At 40.2% G+C, this 19,981-nt stretch overlaps 1 protein-coding gene across 3 annotated transcripts in view; it reads left to right on the forward strand.

The window, feature by feature from the left end:
* Positions 1-473: 473 nt before the first annotated feature.
* LOC111081165 (homeobox protein extradenticle) overlaps positions 474-19,981 on the forward strand; it is a 40,280-nt gene continuing 20,772 nt past the window's right edge. For 2 of the 3 annotated variants that reach the window (XM_022377150.2, XM_022377151.2), the window contains exon 1: positions 474-697. The gene's annotated coding sequence lies outside the window, so the exon portion shown is untranslated. The remainder of the gene's footprint in view (positions 698-19,981) is intronic. The other variant, XM_022377149.2, reaches the window with a different exon arrangement.

Genomic DNA, 19,981 nt, shown 5'->3' on the forward strand with positions numbered 1-19,981 from the left:
AATTGATGGAGGTTTCACGAAAAACTCGTACATTTATGCCAGCCTATAATCTGCTAGTTCTGAGGAGAGTAGTAGTTCAGACTCAGAATAATAAAAATAATTAAGAGCGTTGGTTTTTTTTCAATTAATATTTTTTTTTTCTATTAATAAACTTTAATTAAAATATATTAAAAATATTTTATTTAATTTTAGTTTTAAAACAAAAAATTTAAAAACTAAATAAATATTTTAAATGTTTTTAAAAATGCCTTATATTATTATTATTTGTTCAAATATGTAGCTCTATTATATTAGGGTATGGCTTTAATTCCGATAGAATGGCTGTTTTGTCCAGTGTGAGTTGGTTGAAAAAAAATAGCCAGTTTTTACGGAAAAAAGCTGATTTGGCAGCACTGCATACAGAGACCAAATCGATTGTTTTCAAGCGTATACACATCCTAATATTTTTTTTGCCCATCTTCAGTGCTTTATAAAAATAATTAATTTGTAGAAATTTTTCGTCCATATATATAAAAACAAAAATTCACTTATTAAAAGAACATAAATCTGAACAATTAAAATTAGAAAAGAACTTGTGACAAGAAACACCATAAAGGAAACATAAAGTTTAGTCATAACTATTATTTATATCAGTTGAACAGTTAATTTTTCAAACTCCAATTGAGCGTCTATTTAACACACGTCCGAAAAAAAGGATGTGAGTATGATATTAAAGTTATTTGTATGCTAGTATATGGTGTTGGGGTAACTTCAAGTAACATACGTACATACACATAAGTCTTTTTACAGGTATACAAATGCATGCATGGCTGTAAAATTTTTACAAATGCATACATGAAAAATGTGTAATAAAAATATAGTGTAAAATATCCAACAAATTGTAAGCCAGAAACAGAATGAAAACATCAGTTGCTCCTCCAAAATAATGTGCATTAAATAAAAGGTTTTTTCTGTGTTATATTGCGTGACCATATAAAATAATTATAATACATTCGCACATAATTTGTATGTACATACATATATATGAATGCATTAGTGGAAAAAAAGTGTTTGATTGACTTTATTATACATACTGGATATACTTGCAATGAAAAAAAATGTGCAAAGACGTTTAAATTATTATGCATCGTAGACTTCGAGTTGTTAATGATGATTTACACTTCGATAAATATTTGTACACAATCAGTAACAAACTTTTTTTGACTTTAAATCACACTATTCTTTTATACCGAATTTTTCGCATATTTGAAGAAGGTGTCTTTATGTATCGTTAGATAACATGTCCTTGTAAGTGTTCCCAGAAATAATTCTGAATTTCTGAATAGTTCTGAATTTCCAACAGCTGTGGCTGACATATGGGCCCAAGTATGTCGAGGATGTGCGGCATCGTTTGTGATTGTACGGGCACAACAAAATACAGTAAACCCCTTTTTTACCGTGGAAATCGATGGAGAATAGATCCCATAGTACTTATCAACCTTTTTTTTTTTGGTTTTATTGGTGGTTTTTTCCGTAATAAATAATGCTTAATGCGAATACGGACCTCACATTTTTCTTTAAAGCACGAGGAAGCTGCTATCAATGGCTGTAAAACACAAGCAAACTGGGGCAGCTGATTCTTTAAATTTTGAATGGAATCAGCTCACAGACAGTTTACTAGATATATTTCGTTCCTACTTCAGACATATGTATGTACATACAGTTTTGTTCAATGAAATAGTAGTGCCGCACCTCACTACTTTCAAAACTCTTTTTGAGATATTTCTAGTCCTTCAAATTGAACAAGTGATACCTTTACGGAAAGCCTGGAATGTAAGTATTGGAAAATCTAAGAAACCCCGTTACATTTGCATTCCATCTTCTTGTTTTTCATGACTTTAGACAACTACCCATAATATTAAATATTAAATTAATTTAAAAAAATGAAAAAACAAAGCAAATTAAAATAAATAAGCCACCATCCGCAAGCTCAATTTAGATATCGAATAATTTGATGAAAGAAAATTTTGGACATAGCGGTACTTGTGATTTTGAAGCGTTGAAGAAATTGCTCGGTCCAGAAGAGGATACCTAAGAGTTTAACATAAAACTTAAGGCAGGAGGTATAATGGGATTGAAAACTAAGCTGTATGCACTCTCACTATTTTATTTAACCCAATTAAATATAAGAATTCGACTAAAAATCAATTTTGTATGCGAAAAACTTATTTTTTAGAGGATGGTCGGCGATTGTGGAAGGCAAGACCATGTCTGTCAATATCCTCAAAAAGTATGAACAAAATTTTTAATCATTCTGTCAGTTATGTGACAGTTCGAAGACGGTTGATTAAACATTATTTGAGTGCAAGAAGTCCCAGAAAGCTCCGCGTTTGGGTCTGAGAGTACATGGGTGCACGACTTCAGTTTGGAAAAACGCATGTAGAATGGCCTGTGTCACAGTGACAAAAATACTTTTGACTGATGATAGTTAAGTTGTATTATATGGTAAGATAGACCCAAGATACCACCCATAATCATGAAAAAAATAGCAGTGAGTATGCTGGGCTGAGCCCTATGGGGCCCAGCTCATTTGTACTAGTGCCATATAGTCTGGTGTTGGAGTATTGATCAAAACTATCTATGTAGGCATACTTAAGAATACATTACATTCATATTACAGTTGGAAAACGTCTTTTAAAAGGATGTTTAAACAGGATAATGACCTGAAACACTCACAAAAGCTCGCTAGGAATTGGGTTTCTCCGGAAAAGATTGACGTTTTGTTATGTCCAACTGTCTATCTGGATCTTAATCTCATCGAATTCTTATGGGGAAATACCAAATACATTGTTGCAACTACAAATCCGTCAAGCAGAGCAAAGTTTTAGCAAGTGGTTCATGGATTATTGGCTCAAATCCTATTGAAGCGGTGGCAAGAGATAAATGAACCATGGTCGGCCGGTGCAAGTTCGCAATGAAAAATAAATTGATTAAAATCTAAATATTAAAGTTCAGGAAACATGAAGAACATGAAATATATGTTTTTATTTGAGTTGCTGTTTTTTTCAATTTTCTAAAAAAACACTACAATTTCATTGAACAGCAAATTTCATGGGTATTCGGCTTATGTCATGTAAAACAAGAAGATGGAACTCAAATGTATGGATATTCTGATGCTAAAATTCCAGTCTATTTAAAAATGTATCATTTGTTCAATTTGGATAGCTAGAAGTGTCTCAAAAAGAGTTTTGAAAGTGATGAGGTGCGGCACTACTATTTCATTGAACACAACTGTATGTACGTATGTTTCGACGCAAAAAAGACGAATTGATTTGTTAGTTAAGGCGGGGAGTAGCGCTCTCTCCGAAATCTCTCAATTTTTCTCGCACCTGTCTCTTTTTCTTATACCAACACCAGCAGTTCTATCTCGCTGTCCCCCGCCAGAAAGAGAGAGAGAGAATGAGTAAGAGCTGGAAGCGCTGAATTGCCAGATTCGGCAATCTTCTAGATATCGTAATTCTCTATGATTCTGCTTTTTTTCTCGTATCTTTGAAATTTCATTTCAAAAGATTTTCGTCCTCTGTGTGTGCGGTAGGGGCCGTGGATTAATTTTGAAAAAAACTTGATTCAGTGTCATATCAAAGGAGCCTGCACAAATTGGGTTGCTCTAGAACTAATGGCCCTGAGAACTTAGCGGCAAGCACGACGGACGGACATTTACTTTGGTTATCTTGGGTTTGATAATAATATTAAAGATCTTATTTTTATTTCAAAAATTTTTTTTAGAGGTTACTACAACAAATTTTAAGCAAGAAAATTAAAAAAAAAAGTTTTCTGAATGAGTTGGATAATTTGGTTAAATCTATTTGTTAATCAGTTATTGGCAGTAAAAAATCTGCTCAAGTTTTTGCGAACATGTTAACTAAATATATCAACCTCAGCTGAACTTCTTGATTTTCACCAATCGTTAATTTTTTAACAGTAACTAAAAAACGAGAAGGAACGTGCGAGTCGCTTCTCTGGACGCGACTCTACTCAGTCAGTATATAAATTTTTGAGTTTATGATTTTAAAAAATTTTAAAAAAAATTTACATTTTACATTTTTTTTGCTACATCTGTTATCTACATCTACAATGTATATTCTACATTTAACATGTAGACTATACATGTACTATTTATATTCTACATCTCCTCCAGTAGAGAGCGCTTGCGTACATAACGGGGCAGAGTGTGCGAGCGAGAAAGAGAATCAGTAGCAGGTGGGGGGCGGGGGAAACAACTGAAAATTAATTTCTTCATTTTGGCTATAATTATGATCCGATTTTATTCGGCAATCTGATAGATATGGGCATTCTCTACGATACTGCGTTTTTAGTTTTATCGTATCTTTAAAATTGTGCCTGCCACAGATTTTCGTCTTTTGTGTGGTCGGAAGGGAGCGGGGCGAAATTTTGAAATACACTTGTAGCAGTGTGATATCACATGAGTCTGGAAACCAAATTTGGTTTCTCTAGCTCTTATAGTCTCTGAGATCTAGGCGCTCAACAAGACGGACAGACGGACAGACAGACATGGCTCTATCGACTCGGCTATTGATGCTGATCAAGAATATATATACTTTATGGGGTCGGAAACGTTTCCTTCTCTGCGTTACACACATCCACTTTTACCACAAATCTAATATACCCCTTAACTCTTTTTTGAGTACGGGTATAATGAAAAAACCGACGAATTCAATTTTTTTTCGTGGTAGCAACCCCCAAACATTAAACTAATTTTGAAAAAAATTGTATAATTTTATCGAATAACAAAGAACAGAATTGGGGGGCGTCCACTTGAAAAAACAAAAAAAAATTTTTTGTTCAAATTTTGGCCCAGCCTAATATTTAACCAATGACGGGTATAATATTTTCGTGGTAGCAACCCCATAACATTAAACTAAAGATTTGAAAAAAATTGTATAGTTTTATTTACTAACAAAGAACAGAATAGGGCGGTGTCCGCTTGAAAAAAAAAAAAAAAATTTTTTGTCAAATTTTGGCCCAGCCTAATGTACATGTTAATGTGTGTTTGTGTGTGTGTTTTGGTATGCATACGGTACATAAACCGTCTACAAATTTGTCGTCGCAACTAGAACTTGAACCAATTGGACTGCGGAGAGGGTTTCCTACGTCGAGCAAATGAGGGTCTGAAGACGCGGCGACAGCCTCTGTTGATTGCAGTTGTAGAGAATGAGTGAACAGGCAGTGATGGTACTGTTTCTGATACTGATTTTATTCAACAAACTTAGTTTCTATTTATAGGTAACAAAAGGTACAGAAAGTGCTGAGTCTAGTAAGAATATGGTAAAAGGGAATTGGAATTAATATTGAATTAATTTGGATTTAATATGATATTGTGTTATTGGGCAATTGTGATAGTCAGCAATTGCACCAGTGTTTTTGCCCTCTGACGAGCGATCGCATCGTTGGCAGAAATTGCTGCAGAAGCGGTTATTGTTGACTCAGCTACAATGCCTTGTCGTTTTTTATTATGTCTCCCGTTACATGGGTCGACCTGACTTATTCGATAAGTGTATATTATGTAATATTAATTACTGCATAAATATGCGACTGAAAATTCTCCCGGCCGTTGAACTGGTGTTCAACCATCGCCCAAGTCGACTGAAAAGCGGCGTGGAATGGGGATCGGGGGTGATGATCCGCGTGGCTCTGCTTGGTTGATTGTTGACGGCCTTGGGTTCCATGATTGATACTTCTTCCGGAGAATGAACGCAATAATCAATAGCATTGATATTGCTAGGGCAGCATAAGTAGCGATTTGATGATGCTGCACTGTGTTGAGATGGTGTGGCAGCCTTTGTTGATTGATTGCCACTAATTGCAGGCGTAAATCTTCCAATTCTTGAAGATAGTCTGATGTCTGGTTCTCCAATTGTGCAGTTGCTGGCGAAGGGGGTGTCGTTGGTAAGCGTATGTCCCCAAATCGAGTGTAGGTTGATTTGACTTCACTGATTGTTGTGCTGAAGGTACTGATGCTTATTTCTGTATTGCGAGCAGTGCATCCAGGTGACAGTGAGAGCAAGCCAGTTCCTTCTAGTTGTATGGTTGACGGAGACCCGTTGCAAACTGCCTGAAGTCTCATTGTAGAGTGTGTTGCAAAAATCCATTTATTTGCTTGCTGAGTTTTGGACCACACCATCTCCGCCTTCGTGTGGGTCACTTCACATAAAGGTGCTGTTTTATTGTTAAACAACTGAAACTCACAGCGATTGTCGACATTGAAGACTGTTTGATGATCAAAGATGTATTCTGCGTTGAGTAGTTTAAAGCAGCGTCGAAATTCTTCTGGAGTAAATCCCATGAATTGATCTCGGTGAGTGTTTACGGTCGTTTTGAGATTGAACAAGCTCCAACTTGTTGAGTCCCAGACCGGAATCGGCATGATACTGAAAACTTCGAGCTGAACTGTTGAAACTAACGGTAGTGTCACCTTGAAAATGACGTGTGTGGTAGTCAGTTTTCCTTCGGCTCGCATTAGCCTGTATAATTGTATCACATTTTGTGTTGTGATCCCGGATTTGGTCTAGTTGCTCTCTTAATTGCTCAGGAGATACTAGCGTTGGGCTTATTGTCCGATGGTGAATGCCGATTAATACATCAGATATGTCAGACTGCATACGTTGAAGACTCGTTGTCAGCAGAGTTAGTTGTGCTGTGAGCCCTAGGTATGACTGAATTAGATGATCGCCATGATATGTTCCTCTTTCTCGGCTGATGGTTGCCACTTGTTGTTCCAATACCTTTAGGCGGTTGTCCATGGCTGACTTATCCTTCCTGATCACGTTCATTGTGGAGTCGAAAATTGACGTTTGATTTCGTAGTAGATGTAGCAGAAAGTCTTCGTTGGTTTGTACCTTTTCGATTACTTTGGCCATTTTCTCAGCATATGTAGAGTCAAGTACACCGAATAGCTGGTGTGCCACGTTTCCTACTATATCCAGCGGTGATCTGCGTTGTCGAGAGGCCTTCATTAGCATATTTCCTGTTTGTAGTTCTTTGTACAAATGTTGAAAGTGTTGAAATATGGAGTTGCACGCTGGAACATTTTTTAGTGCAGGGCACATGTGTCTTAGTTCGGACATTCCGGCTGACATGACTTGCATATCCTTCCTTCCAATAGGCATCCAAGTCGTAGTATACAATCATGGTCCATTCGGAAGTGGTCATTCTTGAGGTTCCAAGTTTCTCATAGAATATTCCAGGCTTGTTTGCAAATTGCGTCACATTTATTGATTGTGAAAATGCTAATGGCAGCATGAGAAGTAACACTACCAATGTGGATGTTAGTGTAGGTAATGATAACCTTTTTCGCTGTGTTGGTGGCTCCTCTATTTCCGCAATGTCTTGAATAGCATTTTTGGAGCGTTTTGTTGCTACCTCCTCTGAGAATAATGGGGCGAGACGACTGATGGGGCGTTTGTATACGCCGGACGATGTTTTGACATCAACCACTCGTACATGGTTGTCTTGCCCAGGATAAGTTTTGATGATGCGACCCATTGGCCACTTCATTACTGGAAGGTTGTATTCCTTCACCAAAACTAATAATCCTTCGGTCACGTTTGGATCGGTGGTTTTCCATTTATGGCGAGTTTATAGTTCGTGGAGGTATTCCGTAGACCATTGTTTCCAAAATGCATGTTTTAAGCGTGAAACCAATTCCCAGCGCTTAACCAGAGTTATCTCTTGACGATCGGTGTTGACGTCAGGTGCTGCGGTCAAAGGTTCACCGATCAGGAAATGCCCTGGAGTAAGCGCACTTGTATCCGTTGGATCATTTGACATTGGAGTTATGGGTCGGGAGTTGAGAATTGCTTCAATTTCGATTATGACTGTGTTCAGCTCCTCAAACGTCAAGGATGCTGTTTCTGTGGTTGTAACTAGCCGCCTTTTCGCTGATTTTACCGCAGCTTCCCAGAGGCCGCCAAACGATGGGGCCCGAGGAGGAATGAATTTAAAATCCACTTGTTTTTTGTTGCAATGATTTCTGATCAGAGCATGTGCCTTTTCGCTAAATATTGCTTCTTTCAATTCCTTTGCTTGTTATTTGCGCCGACGAAATTTGTTGCGTTGTCGCAATGAATAGTCTGACACTTCCCGCGTCTGCTAAGGAATCGCCGGAGTTCTGCCAAGAATGCATCTGTGGTTAAGTCACTTACTAACTCCAGATGTACAGCCTTTGTGGAGAAGCAGCAGAATACGGCAATGTATGCCTTATCTGGCCGTTTTCCTCGGATTTTATGGTGGATCATAATTGGTCCACAGTAGTCAACGCCTGCATTAAGGAATGGGCGTGCTTGCGTGACTCTTTGTGCTGGAAGATTGTCCATGATCTGGTGCATCAGCTTTGGTCTGGCTCTGGTGCATCTAATACAGCTATGTATGATGCTTCTAGCCATCGTCTTGTCGTTGATAATCCAATATTGTTGTCTTGCGATTGCCCTTAATGCTTGGGCACCGCAATGCATATTTTCCTCATGAAGCTCTCGCATAATCATTTTGACTATTGGGTCGTTGTACGGTAGCATGATTGGATGTTTTGCGTTAAACGGAATTTGAGCTTCTTCGAGTCATCCGCCAACTCGGATGAGGTTGTAGTTTGTTGAACGAGTTGCTAAGTCTGCATGTGTATAACTCTTCTCCGAGAGAGCTAGATGCGATTGGCAAGCTGACTTGCTTAGCCTTTCTCTCAAGATTGCTGGGCTCAATGATGGGTGGTTTCGTCCATTTATCTCCTGATCCGTGCAAGAATAATGGTCCGTATAGCCATAGACTATGATCCCTTAGCTTGCTTGCTAGGATTCCTCTTGAAAGGACATCTGCTGCGTTGTTGGCTGATGAAACATGACGCCATTGTAATTGGTTAGTCAATGCCTGGATTTTGGCGATTCGATTTGCCACGAAGGTGTGCTATGTGGACGCCGATCCGTTAATCCAGGACAGTACAACGGTGGAATCAGTCCAGAAGCTTCCTGATACTGTGTCAAGGTTCATATGGAGATCCCTTCTAACTCGATTGGTGAGTTCGGCACCTAAAATTGCAGCGCACAGTTCTGGACGTGGTAGGGATTGTTTGGCGGTGGGTGCTACTCGAGACTTTGAGCATAATAGTCGTACAGAGACCTGATTGTTTTTGTAGGTGGCTCGTACGTACACTGCCGCGCCATAGGCTCGTTCCGATGCGTCTACAAAGGTATGTAGATCCTGGGTGACTGGCACTTTTCCATCATATACGTGCCGGGGAATCTCCATTGAGTTTAATGATTGTAGGTCCTCCCGGTACTCCATCCATTCGTTTTGGAGTTATAATGGTAGTTCATCGTCCCAATCGAGTTAAATCTCCCACAGCTGTTGCATAAATATTTTTGCCTTGACTATCACTGGGGAAAAGAGATCCAGTGGGTCAAAGATTTGGGCCAATTCTGAGCACACGACCCTTTTGGTGATGCGTGTTGCTTGGCTTTTTGTGGTTCGTCCTCGCAGTTGGTATTGTTTTGGCATCCAAATGAGACCCAGCGTTTTCACGCTGTATTGCTCTAATGTTTCACCTAGCTTGACTTCGTTGACAACGTCCTCTTCAGGGATTCCTTGCAAGAGCTGGTCGTTGTTGGAGCACCATTTGCGGAGTTTAAGGCCGAACGGTAGCAATATTTTATTAAGTTCTTGTTGAACTTGTATCGCTTCCTGAATGGTATCCGCACCAGTCAGACAGTCGTCCACATAGAAATCGTTCTTCAATGCAGCAGATCCAATAGGTAATCTGTTTTGGCTCCGAGTTGCCAAATGATCCAGACATTTCGTTGCCAGGAATGGAGCAGATGTGGTCCCATATGTGACTGTTTTTAAGCGATAGTACCTGATATCTTCAGATGGATTGTTTCTCCAGACTATCATCTGATGAAATTGATCCTTGGGATTTATCCACACTTCTCGGTACATTTTCTCGATGTCCGCTGTGAATACGTACTTATTTAAACGAAAACGTAGTAGAATTGACATAAGTTCACTCTGAACTTTGGGTCCGGCATGCAGAATGTCGTTTAGAGACTTTCCGCTTGTTGATTTACATGATGCATCAAACACGACCCGTAACTTTTTGCTGGTGCTCTCAGGTTTGAGTACACAGTGGTGTGGTATGAAGTAGTGTCTCTCCGGCACTTGTGTTGCTGGGACCATCTTCATGTGTCCAAGTCCTTCATATTCATTCATGAATTCCACATAGCCTTTTCAGGTGTATGGTGAAATCAGTCGCTCTAATGCCAGGAATCTTTTCGTTGCAGTTTTCAAAGACCCCCCCCAGGGCTGAAGAGTGTTCGGAAAATGGGAGTTTTACTATCAACCTGCCATCCGATGCTGTTTGTAAGTTCTCTATAAACTGAGCTTCGCAATGTGATTCGAATGGCGTGCGTGGTGTTTCTTCCGTCTCTAAGTTGTCCAGAGTCCAGAATTTTTCCATTAGCTCGTTGAGTCCAATTGCACAAATGGATGAGGAGTTGTGTGCAGACCTGATTTTTCCTGCCACAATCCATCCCAATTTTGTATTTTGCAGCAACGGACCTCCTGACTTTGGCTGTTTTTGGTCTGGGAGTAGTAGCGAATAATAGTGTTCTGCTCCGATGAGCATGTCGACCTTTCCCGGTTTATAGAAATCCGGATCTGCCAATGGGCAATTGTTTGGTATGTTCAAGTTCAAGTACTCGTGCTCTGCTGGTCTTTGACTGACCTCCAATCCCTTCGATGCGTAATGTTGTATCATTAAGTTTTACTGACAACATTGATGCCATTCGTTCAGAGATCAGGTTGATCTGTGATCCTGAATCCAGCAAGGCTCTGAAATTGGCTCTCTGTCCATTTTTTGCTTCTACCGCTACTTGTGCTGTAGCTAACAGGTTGTAATTATTGTTACTTGCTGCGCCAACCGTCGGTGCTCTTGGTTCTGTACTTACGCCCGATGGTATGTCCAAGTGAAGCAGTGTATTGTGTTTTTTGTCGCATTTGAAACATGTCCGACCTGGGCATGCATTTGTTTTGTGGCTTGTTTTAAAACAGTTGACACATAATTTCTGCTTTTGTACCCAATTTAGTCGTTCTGATGGTGATTTGGAGCGAAACTCATCGCATCCGTAGAGCCAATGGCTTGCCTTCTTGCAGAATGAGCAGAGAGGCGTCTTCGATTTTCCAGTGTTTACTGTTGCACATGTTGTGCCTTTTGGCTCTTTCCTTGACATTTGTGTCTTTTTGCCTGTTCCTAGAACTCGAACTCTTTGTTCTAGGAACTGAAGCATTGTGTCCAAGGCCTGTATTTCCTTTGAGCTTCCCAATGATTGCTCGTACAAGGCTCTGTTCGTGACATCCAGCTTATTTTTGATGACTGCAATCAATATTGGATTCCATGTGGATATATTGATGCCCAATCCCTTTAGTGATGACAGGGATTCGATAGTTGTAACGTACAACTCTTTTAATGACTTGGAGTCGTCATTAACTGTGTTATAATTTAGGAAGCGGTTTAATACCGTGCTAGCGACGTCTCTGAGATTCTTGTATGTATCAATCAGAATTTCCCAGGCGCTCAAATAATTTTCTTCGTTTAGATCGATATGTCGGATCAATCTTTCTGCCTCTCCAGTTACAGTTGTTTTCAGATACCACATCTTCCGAACTGTGGGCATGTTTGTTTCATGTATCATACATGAAAACAGGTCATAGAACTGGGACCATTTCAGTATGTCCCCATCAAACTTGGGAATGTTAATGCGTGGAAGCTGCACGTCATTATTGTTTGATGTGGCTGGTTTTGCCAATGCACTTTGAACCTCTTTTTCCAGGGTCAGGTAGGCTTCCATGTTGTGTCCTCCTTCCTCTGGGTTATCGTATTCTTCGTGGATAGTAAAATGGACTTCTTGTGCTTGAGTCCATAGTGATTTTATCAAATCACTTGATGTACGTCCTCCCGCCTCTGAGAATTGTCTCAGAATGCGTTTTATGGACGCTACTATGGCCTTTTGTCGGCGACATAGTGAAGGCAATTTGCTGTAAGTCTCCGTGGTGACAGCGTGTTCCTCCTTGTGGGAATCCATTTCACCATTTTGAGTATTTTATTTGTTTTTGCAGCTGGATACGCTCCTATTCGCAACCGATGTGGTACAAAGTATAAGTACAGACGACGTACTGGATGGAGGTTTTGTGCTGGTGAAACGCACTTATGATCTTGATATTATTAATCGTTGATCTTGTTGGCTGATGATCTGAAAGTGACAGATCTGCCAATTTGTTCTACTTATTGATAGGAGATTCTACCGTAAGTATGTGGCTTGTTGCCAGTTTGTGTTGAAAAGTCCTGGTGACTTCTTCAGTGTGATCAGCAGGTTTTCCTGCGTCGGGGTCACCAAATGTTAATGTGTGTTTGTGTGTGTGTTTTGGTATGCATACGGTACATAAACCGTCTACAAATTTGTCGTCGCAACTAGAACTTGAACCAGTTGGACTGCGGAGAGGGTTTCCTACGTCGAGCAAATGAGGGTCTGAAGACACGGCGACAGCCTCTGTTGATTGCAGTTGTAGAGAATGAGTGAACAGGCAGTGATTGTACTGTTTCTGATACTGATTTTATTCAACAAACTTAGTTTCTATTTATAGGTAACAAAAGGTACAGAAAGTGCTGAGTCTAGTAAGAATATGGTAAAAGGGAATTGGAATTAGTATTGAATTAATTTGAATTTAATATGATATTGTGTTATTGGGCAATTGTGATAGTCAGCAATTGCACCAGTGTTTTTGCCCTCTGACGAGCGATCGCATCGTTGGCAGAAATTGCTGCAGAAGCGGTTATTGTTGACTCAGCTACAATGCCTTGTCGTTTGTTATTATGTGTCCCGTTATATGGGTCGACCTGACTTATTCGATAAGTGTATGTTATGTAATATTAATTACTGCATAAAAATGCGATTGAACAGTACATATACATATGTATACTTGCCATGTCGGTCTGTCCTTCCGTCCTGATGAGCGCCTAGTGTATACATATATGCAAACTGATCAAATGTTTTAAAATTCGACATAAATCATAAGCTCCCCTATATTGTGACTGAGTAATGGTATAAAAGTGGAGTCACAGCAACAGAAGCGATTCGAAACGTTCCCCCTCGTTTTATTATTATTCTTTAAGATTATTACATACTACCTTGTCTGTGAGTACCCATTTCCTGATTAACGAGCCGGATCTGCGGTTGATGTTGGAATTGCCTGCACTGTACCCGTGCTGACTCTTGCCCCGCGCTCTCTTTCTCGGCCAGTGTGAACCCTTTGCCTATTCGGTTGTTTGTTGGGGGAAAGAGAACGAGAGAGAGGTAAATATGTAACGGACGTTGCAGTATGGAAAAAGCTAGAATGTTGGTCACACAGTGGAATGGGGTTAAACGGTGTGCAAGAATTAAAATTATAAAAAAAAACTATCGGACGCTCTCATAACAACTAGACTGCTTTTGCTGCTTCTTTTTATACCCGTTAAGGGGTATATTGTATTTGTGGTAAAAATGGATGTGTGCAACGTAGAGAAGTAAACGTCACCTCTACTTCCACCCATTCAAAAAACTAACTTCCTCTCTTGTAGTTACCTACCAGAATGCTAGAGTCTTGTGTAGTAAGCTCAGACCTCTTTTCCTTGAGAGTCTCGCATTCTCGTCCCACGTTATTGTGTTTACCGAGACCTGGTTGAAGCCGGACTTCCTTAGTTCCGAAGTTTTGTCAGGTCGGTACACAATTTATAGAAATGACCGTTCGTCTCGACGTGGAGGTGGGGTCCTCATTGCAGTGGACTCAAACTTCACGTCGGAACATTTCATGGTCCAGGTTCAACAAGACCTGGAATTCCTGTGCGTAAAACTGATTCTCCCAGGCTTTTCCATTTTCATTACTTGCTCGTATATTCCACCTTCCTCGGATAGCTTAATATACGAGCATCACCTGTCCGCTTTAAAAACTGTTTCTTCCTCGCTATCAGATAAAGACCATATGATAGTTCTTGGTGATTTCAATTTGCCAGGTACTGTTTGGTCTTCGGTAAACGAGTCTAATAACCTTGTGCCCATGTCACGACATGACTTTATCGACGGCTTGCTAGACCTATCCCTGTCTCAAGTCAACCATGTGAAAAATTCCTTGGGTCGATTGCTTGATCTGTGCTTTGTCTCGGATCCGACCTTAGCGTTGTTAACCCGAGCCCTTCCGCTCAGTATACCTGAAGACTCCTACCATCCTACATTCGAAGTGTCAGTCGATATTGGCCCTACTGTATTGGATCGAATGAGTAGGCTATCCGAACGTGTCCGCTGCTTTCGTAAAGCCGAGTTTACGAGCTTAATAACTTTATTAGGGATTTTGAATGGTCCGCTCTGTACTTGTGCACTGACGTTATGAAAGGCACAAACATTTTTTACAATGCACTTGACACATTTTTTGATTCTTGTGTCCCACTTTCTTGTCCGGTTAGACCTGGGAAGCCTCCTTGGTTTACCAAAGAGTTATCCAGTCTAAAAAATTTAAAATCAAGACTTTATAAAAAATTTCGAGAAGTTGGTTCTCCTTCTTCTCTCTCTTACTATGTAATAGCTCGGTCAAATTTCTCCGTTCTTAACGCTCAATGCTATAAAAATTACCTATCTCGATGCAGGGTACGATTTTCACAGGACCCTAAACAGTTTTACAGCTTCGTAAATAGTAAGCGTAGAACGTCCGCACATCCATCCTCGCTATAATTTCTCAATATGTCAGCAAACAATGATCAGGAAATTGATCTTTTTGCCAAGTTTTTCCAAAAAACCAATTCTCATGAAAGCTACTTTGGTCAGCCGTATCCATTCAGTTTACCAAGGTCGAATGGCATTTTCAGACCCTTGTTTAATGAAAGCTCACTGATTCATGATCTTCGACTAGTTAAGCCGGTGTTTTCACCAGGTCCTGACGGAGTTCCCGGCTGTGTACTCAGGTACTGTTCCGACGCTCTGTGTGGCCCGTGCTTAAACTATTCACCCTATCCATTAACACTTCATGCTTCCCCCCCATCTGGAAGGAATCTTTTATTATTCCGCTCCATAAGAAAGGTAGCAAGTCTGATGCAAATAATTATAGAGGTATATCTAAGTTATCCGCTATTCCTAAAATTTTTGAAAAAATTTTAACTCATCATTTGCAACATCTCTGTAAATCACTTATATCTCCGTCTCAGCACGGATTTATAAGGCGGCGATCAACAACCACCAATTTATTAGAGTTTACCTCTTGTATCATTAAAGGCTTCCAAGGTAACTTGCAGACGGATGTCATTTACACTGATTTCAGTAAAGCATTCGACTCTGTAAACCACATCCTTCTAGCACAAATGCTCGACCTATTAGGGTTTCCGCCTAATCTTTTGAGATGGATTTCTAACTACCTTCGTTCTAGGTCTCAAAGAGTCCTCTTCAAAAACTCTTCTTCACCTATTTAATGTTACTTCTGGAGTACCACAGGGCAGCCATCTAGGCCCCCTACTATTCACACTCTTTATTAATGACCTGCCTTCAGTATTAACAAACTCTCGAGTACTCATGTCTGCGGATGATGTTAAACTCAGCGTCCATATAAGGACATTTCATTTCACTCTCGCTTGCAATTCGATCTCAATAACTTTCAGTCATTGTGTTGTGCAAATATGTTACAGCTAAGTGCCTCGAAATGCAAAGTAATAACATTTCATCGCTCCAGCCCCTTTTTGGCTCCTTATAGCCTCTGCGGTGGTTCTCTTGAGAGAATTATCTTGGTTGATGATCTTGGTGTTAAATTAGACCCAAAGTTGAAGTTTTCTGAACACATTTCTACCATGGTAAATAAGGCCATGGGTGTGCCTGGGTTTATAAAGAGGGGGTCAAAGGAATTTTACGACCCCTATATAACGAGGACTCTCTACATCTGGCTTGTCCGTCCGATTTTAGAGTACGGCTCTTGTGTTTGGTGCCCCCAGAACAAAGTACACCAGGACCGTATAGAATCAGTCCAGAAAAACTTTTTTCTTTTTCTCTGCGTGGCCTTAACTGGGATGCAGGTGTGAGCATAAACTTTACGATTCCTATTAGATCTACTAGAAACTTCATTCCCTTGTTCCTTCCGCTTTGTAGATCGAATTATTCCTTGCACGAATTTAGGATCCTATGCTCGGACTTCAATTCCCTCTACCATATAATATCCACCACTAATTCCCTTCCTCTTCTTAAATCACTAATACTAACATATCTTCCCTTGATTCGTACTATTTCTTAGCTATCTTTGCATGTTTAGCTTTTTGAGTTGTGTTTAGCTCTAATTTTCCTCGAATTTTAGTCTAACACCTATCTTTCCTGCATGCTCGCGATCGGTTCGGTAACACGCGTCGCGCGTCATGCGGCAGCGCCCCTCGGTCGGTTGGCGGGAGGAGGGGCTGCGTTTCTGCATGGGTTCCGCGCGTAACAGGCTTCGGCTTGGTGTCGCATAGGCCACTTGATGGTGCAGTCATTGCATCAATTGCATCAATTCAACGTCCAGTTCTTTCCGACCCCATAGAGTAAATATATTCTTGATCAGCATCAATAGCCGAGTCGGTATAGCCATGTCTGTCTGTCCGTCCGTCTGTCCCTCTTGTTGAGCGCCTAGATATCAGAGACTATAAGAGCTAGAGCAACCAAATTTTCTTTCAAGACTCATGTGATATCACACTGCTACAAGTGTATTTCAAAATCTCGCCCGGCCCCCTTCCGATCACACAATGGACGAAGTTCTGTGGCAGGCACAATTATAAAGATAAAAATAAAAACGCAGTATAGTAGAGAATGACCATATCTACCAGATTGCCGAATCTGAATCGGATCGTATCATAATTATAGTCAGAATGAAGAAATTAAATTTCAGTTGCTTCCCCCACCTCCTCCAGCAAGAGACCACGCTACTCATTCTCTTTCTCGCTCTCACACTCTGCATCGTTTAGTGCGCGAGTACCCGCTAAAGGAGATGTATAAACTAAATGGTACATGTATAATCTACATGTTAGATGTAGAATATACATTGTATACATATGTAGAGGTAGATAACATATGTAGCAAAAAGAATGGAAAATGTTTTAAAATTCTACATAAATCATAAGCTCAAAAATGTATATACTGACTGAGTACAGTTATAAAAGTAGAGTCGCGTCCCCAGAAGCGACTCACACGTTCCTTCCCGTTTATACTATCTACCTGACACGATGTTTCTTCAAGGAACCAAACCAACTTTTTCTGATAAATTTGGGGCTTTACATTTTTTTAATAAATAATATTTTTTTTTCACCGCAGAGCTTTTTTTAAAAGAATTTTTTTAAATGGTATTGTTTTGTATGCTGTTAAAAAATGTAGCGCTTCTATTTTTCACATATTTTTCTTTCCAAAGTATGTTTTCCCATACGTAAATGGTGTTCCAATGAAGCCGCTGCTTTGGAAGGCGAATCTGAGGCAGATCCTTATTTCCTTACCTTTTGTTTGGTCTACCAGCCGAGCATTATTTAGTATTTTTAGTCAGTGGTGCAGCCTTAAAGTAATTCCTGTCATTTGTTCGATATTTGCACTGCCCACTGTACCTAATTGTAATCGACATGTATCTACAACCACCCCCCTCACTGTAATAGCCGTTTAAACCGTTCTTTCGTCTTTTCGTCTCGCGCCTTTCTTCTTTCTATCATTCTCGCTCTGTCGCTCTTTCGTTCTATCGATCATTTTAGCTCTCTCGTTCCCTCGAACACTCTCTCGCTCTCTATTTCGTAGCATCGCGTACAGTACAGGCAATTCGTTCCGTATGCCCTAACATGCCTTTGCAATGGTCATGATCTGGTCTAGCACTTGCATGCCTTTGCAATCTCTCGCACTTTTCTTTCGTCGCCTATATAAACACGAATCGCGTGTTTTTTCGCCTTCGCTATCGCTCTCTTCATCTATCTATCTCTCGCTTGTATTAGGACACGGGCAATTCGGTCCGCCTGCCCTTAGTAGAGTCTGGACGTAGAACTCGTACCTGACACATCGTCGCCTAATCGACCTAATCGACAATGAATAAACATATTTGTATAATAATCTGTTCGTGACGTTTTATTGTAAAACCAGGTGATACATTTGGTATTCTCCTCTACACACCTTTCATGACGCTGTTTTGGCGCAACCGTCGAACACTACGCGTAATTTGGTGGTTGTACTTTCCTGCTTGTGGATGCAATGGTGAAGCAAGAAGTACTGCGGGAAATCTGACTGTCGAGAAGATGGCGACATGTGCCCTAAATAAAGGTACTCCTGGAGAATTCGGTATATTTGGCCTTAAGTTGTGAATTTCTGAGTAGCTTTCTCTCCAAATTGAGAAATCTACGTAACGCTTGCTGATAGGATTCTCTTAATTCCTCTAGACTGAATTAAGTTGGCAAACGCATAGAGTAAGCTCCGGAATCTAAGCGCTCGTAGTTCGGGACGAAACGCTGTTCACAATGAATGTCTTCCTCCGAAATTGAGAAAGGCGAATAATCTGCCTCTACCCCCCAAAACCGCCTTACAGGCAGTCGGATCTGCCCCACGCGCATTAGATCAAAAAACAGACCAGAACCTATTAACAGATCGACCCGTTGGGGCTTGGAGAAATTAGGGTCAGCTAGTTTTAGATTATTAGGCATTGGCCAGTCCTTTGCGTCCAGGCCAAAGTTTGGCTGCATCCCTGTGATGGAGGCAGTGATAATGTAGAGAGAAAACCGCGATTGCAGGGCGATGTCCACAGCCTTGCTTGAAGGAAGAATTGCCTCTCCAATACCGGCAATTTGAACGTGAGACGGATGAGGATCCAACTGCAGCTTATTTGCGAGTCTCGATGTTATAAAATGATCCTGATAGTTCCTGACCTGCAGCGCACAGTGACTCGTTTTCTGAAAAAAAAATCTACAGCAGGAGAGTTCCATTATTTTACGTTTAATTGTTCAATGTTTTTACTTGCCTTTGTTTGGACGTTAACTTTTTATACCCGTACTCAAAAAAGAGTTAAGGGGTATATTAGATTTGTGGTAAAAGTGGATGTGTGTAACGCAGAGAAGGAAACGTTTCCGACCCCATAAAGTATATATATTCTTGATCAGCATCAATAGCCGAGTCGATATAGCCATGTCTGTCTGTCCGTCCGTCGTCCGTCCGTCCGTCCGTCCGTCTCGATGAGCGCCTGGATCTCAGAGACTATAAGAGCTAGCGAAACCAAATTTGGTTTCCAGACTTATGTGATATCCCACTGCTACAAGTGTATTTCAGAATTTCGCCCCGCCCCCTTTCGCCCCCACAAAGGACGAAAATCTGTGGCAGGCACAATTATAAAGATACGATAAAACTAAAAACGCAGTATCGTAGAGAATGCCCATATCTACCAGATTGCTGAATCTGAACTAGATCGGATCATAATTATAGCCAGAATGAAGAAATAAATTTTCTGTTGGTTCCCTCTCCTTCTCCAGCGCTGCTGACGCTACTGATTCTCTTTCTCGCTCGCACACTCTGCTGCGTTCAGTGCGCGAGCAACCCCTAGCGGAGGAGATGTAGAATATAAATGGAACATGTACAATCTACATGTTAGATGTAGAATATACATAGTATATGTAGATAACAGATGTAGCAAAAAAAAAGTAAAATTAAAATTTTTTTTTTTTAATTCTAAAAAATTATAAGATCAAAAATGTATATACTGACTGAGTACGGGTATAAGTAGAGTCGCGTCCCCAGAAGCGACTCACACGTTCCTTCTCGTTTTTGTAATAATTTAACTAGTAAAAATGTATACAAAATTATGATTTGTAGTAAAAAAAAAATCAATTTGCCTATTGTTCAATTTTATTTATATTTTTATACCCGTACTCAAAAAAGAGTTAAGGGGTATATTA

This window comes from Drosophila obscura, unplaced genomic scaffold (genome assembly GCF_018151105.1).
Source record: "Drosophila obscura isolate BZ-5 IFL unplaced genomic scaffold, ASM1815110v1 contig_58, whole genome shotgun sequence".
Classification (NCBI taxonomy): domain Eukaryota; kingdom Metazoa; phylum Arthropoda; class Insecta; order Diptera; family Drosophilidae; genus Drosophila; species Drosophila obscura.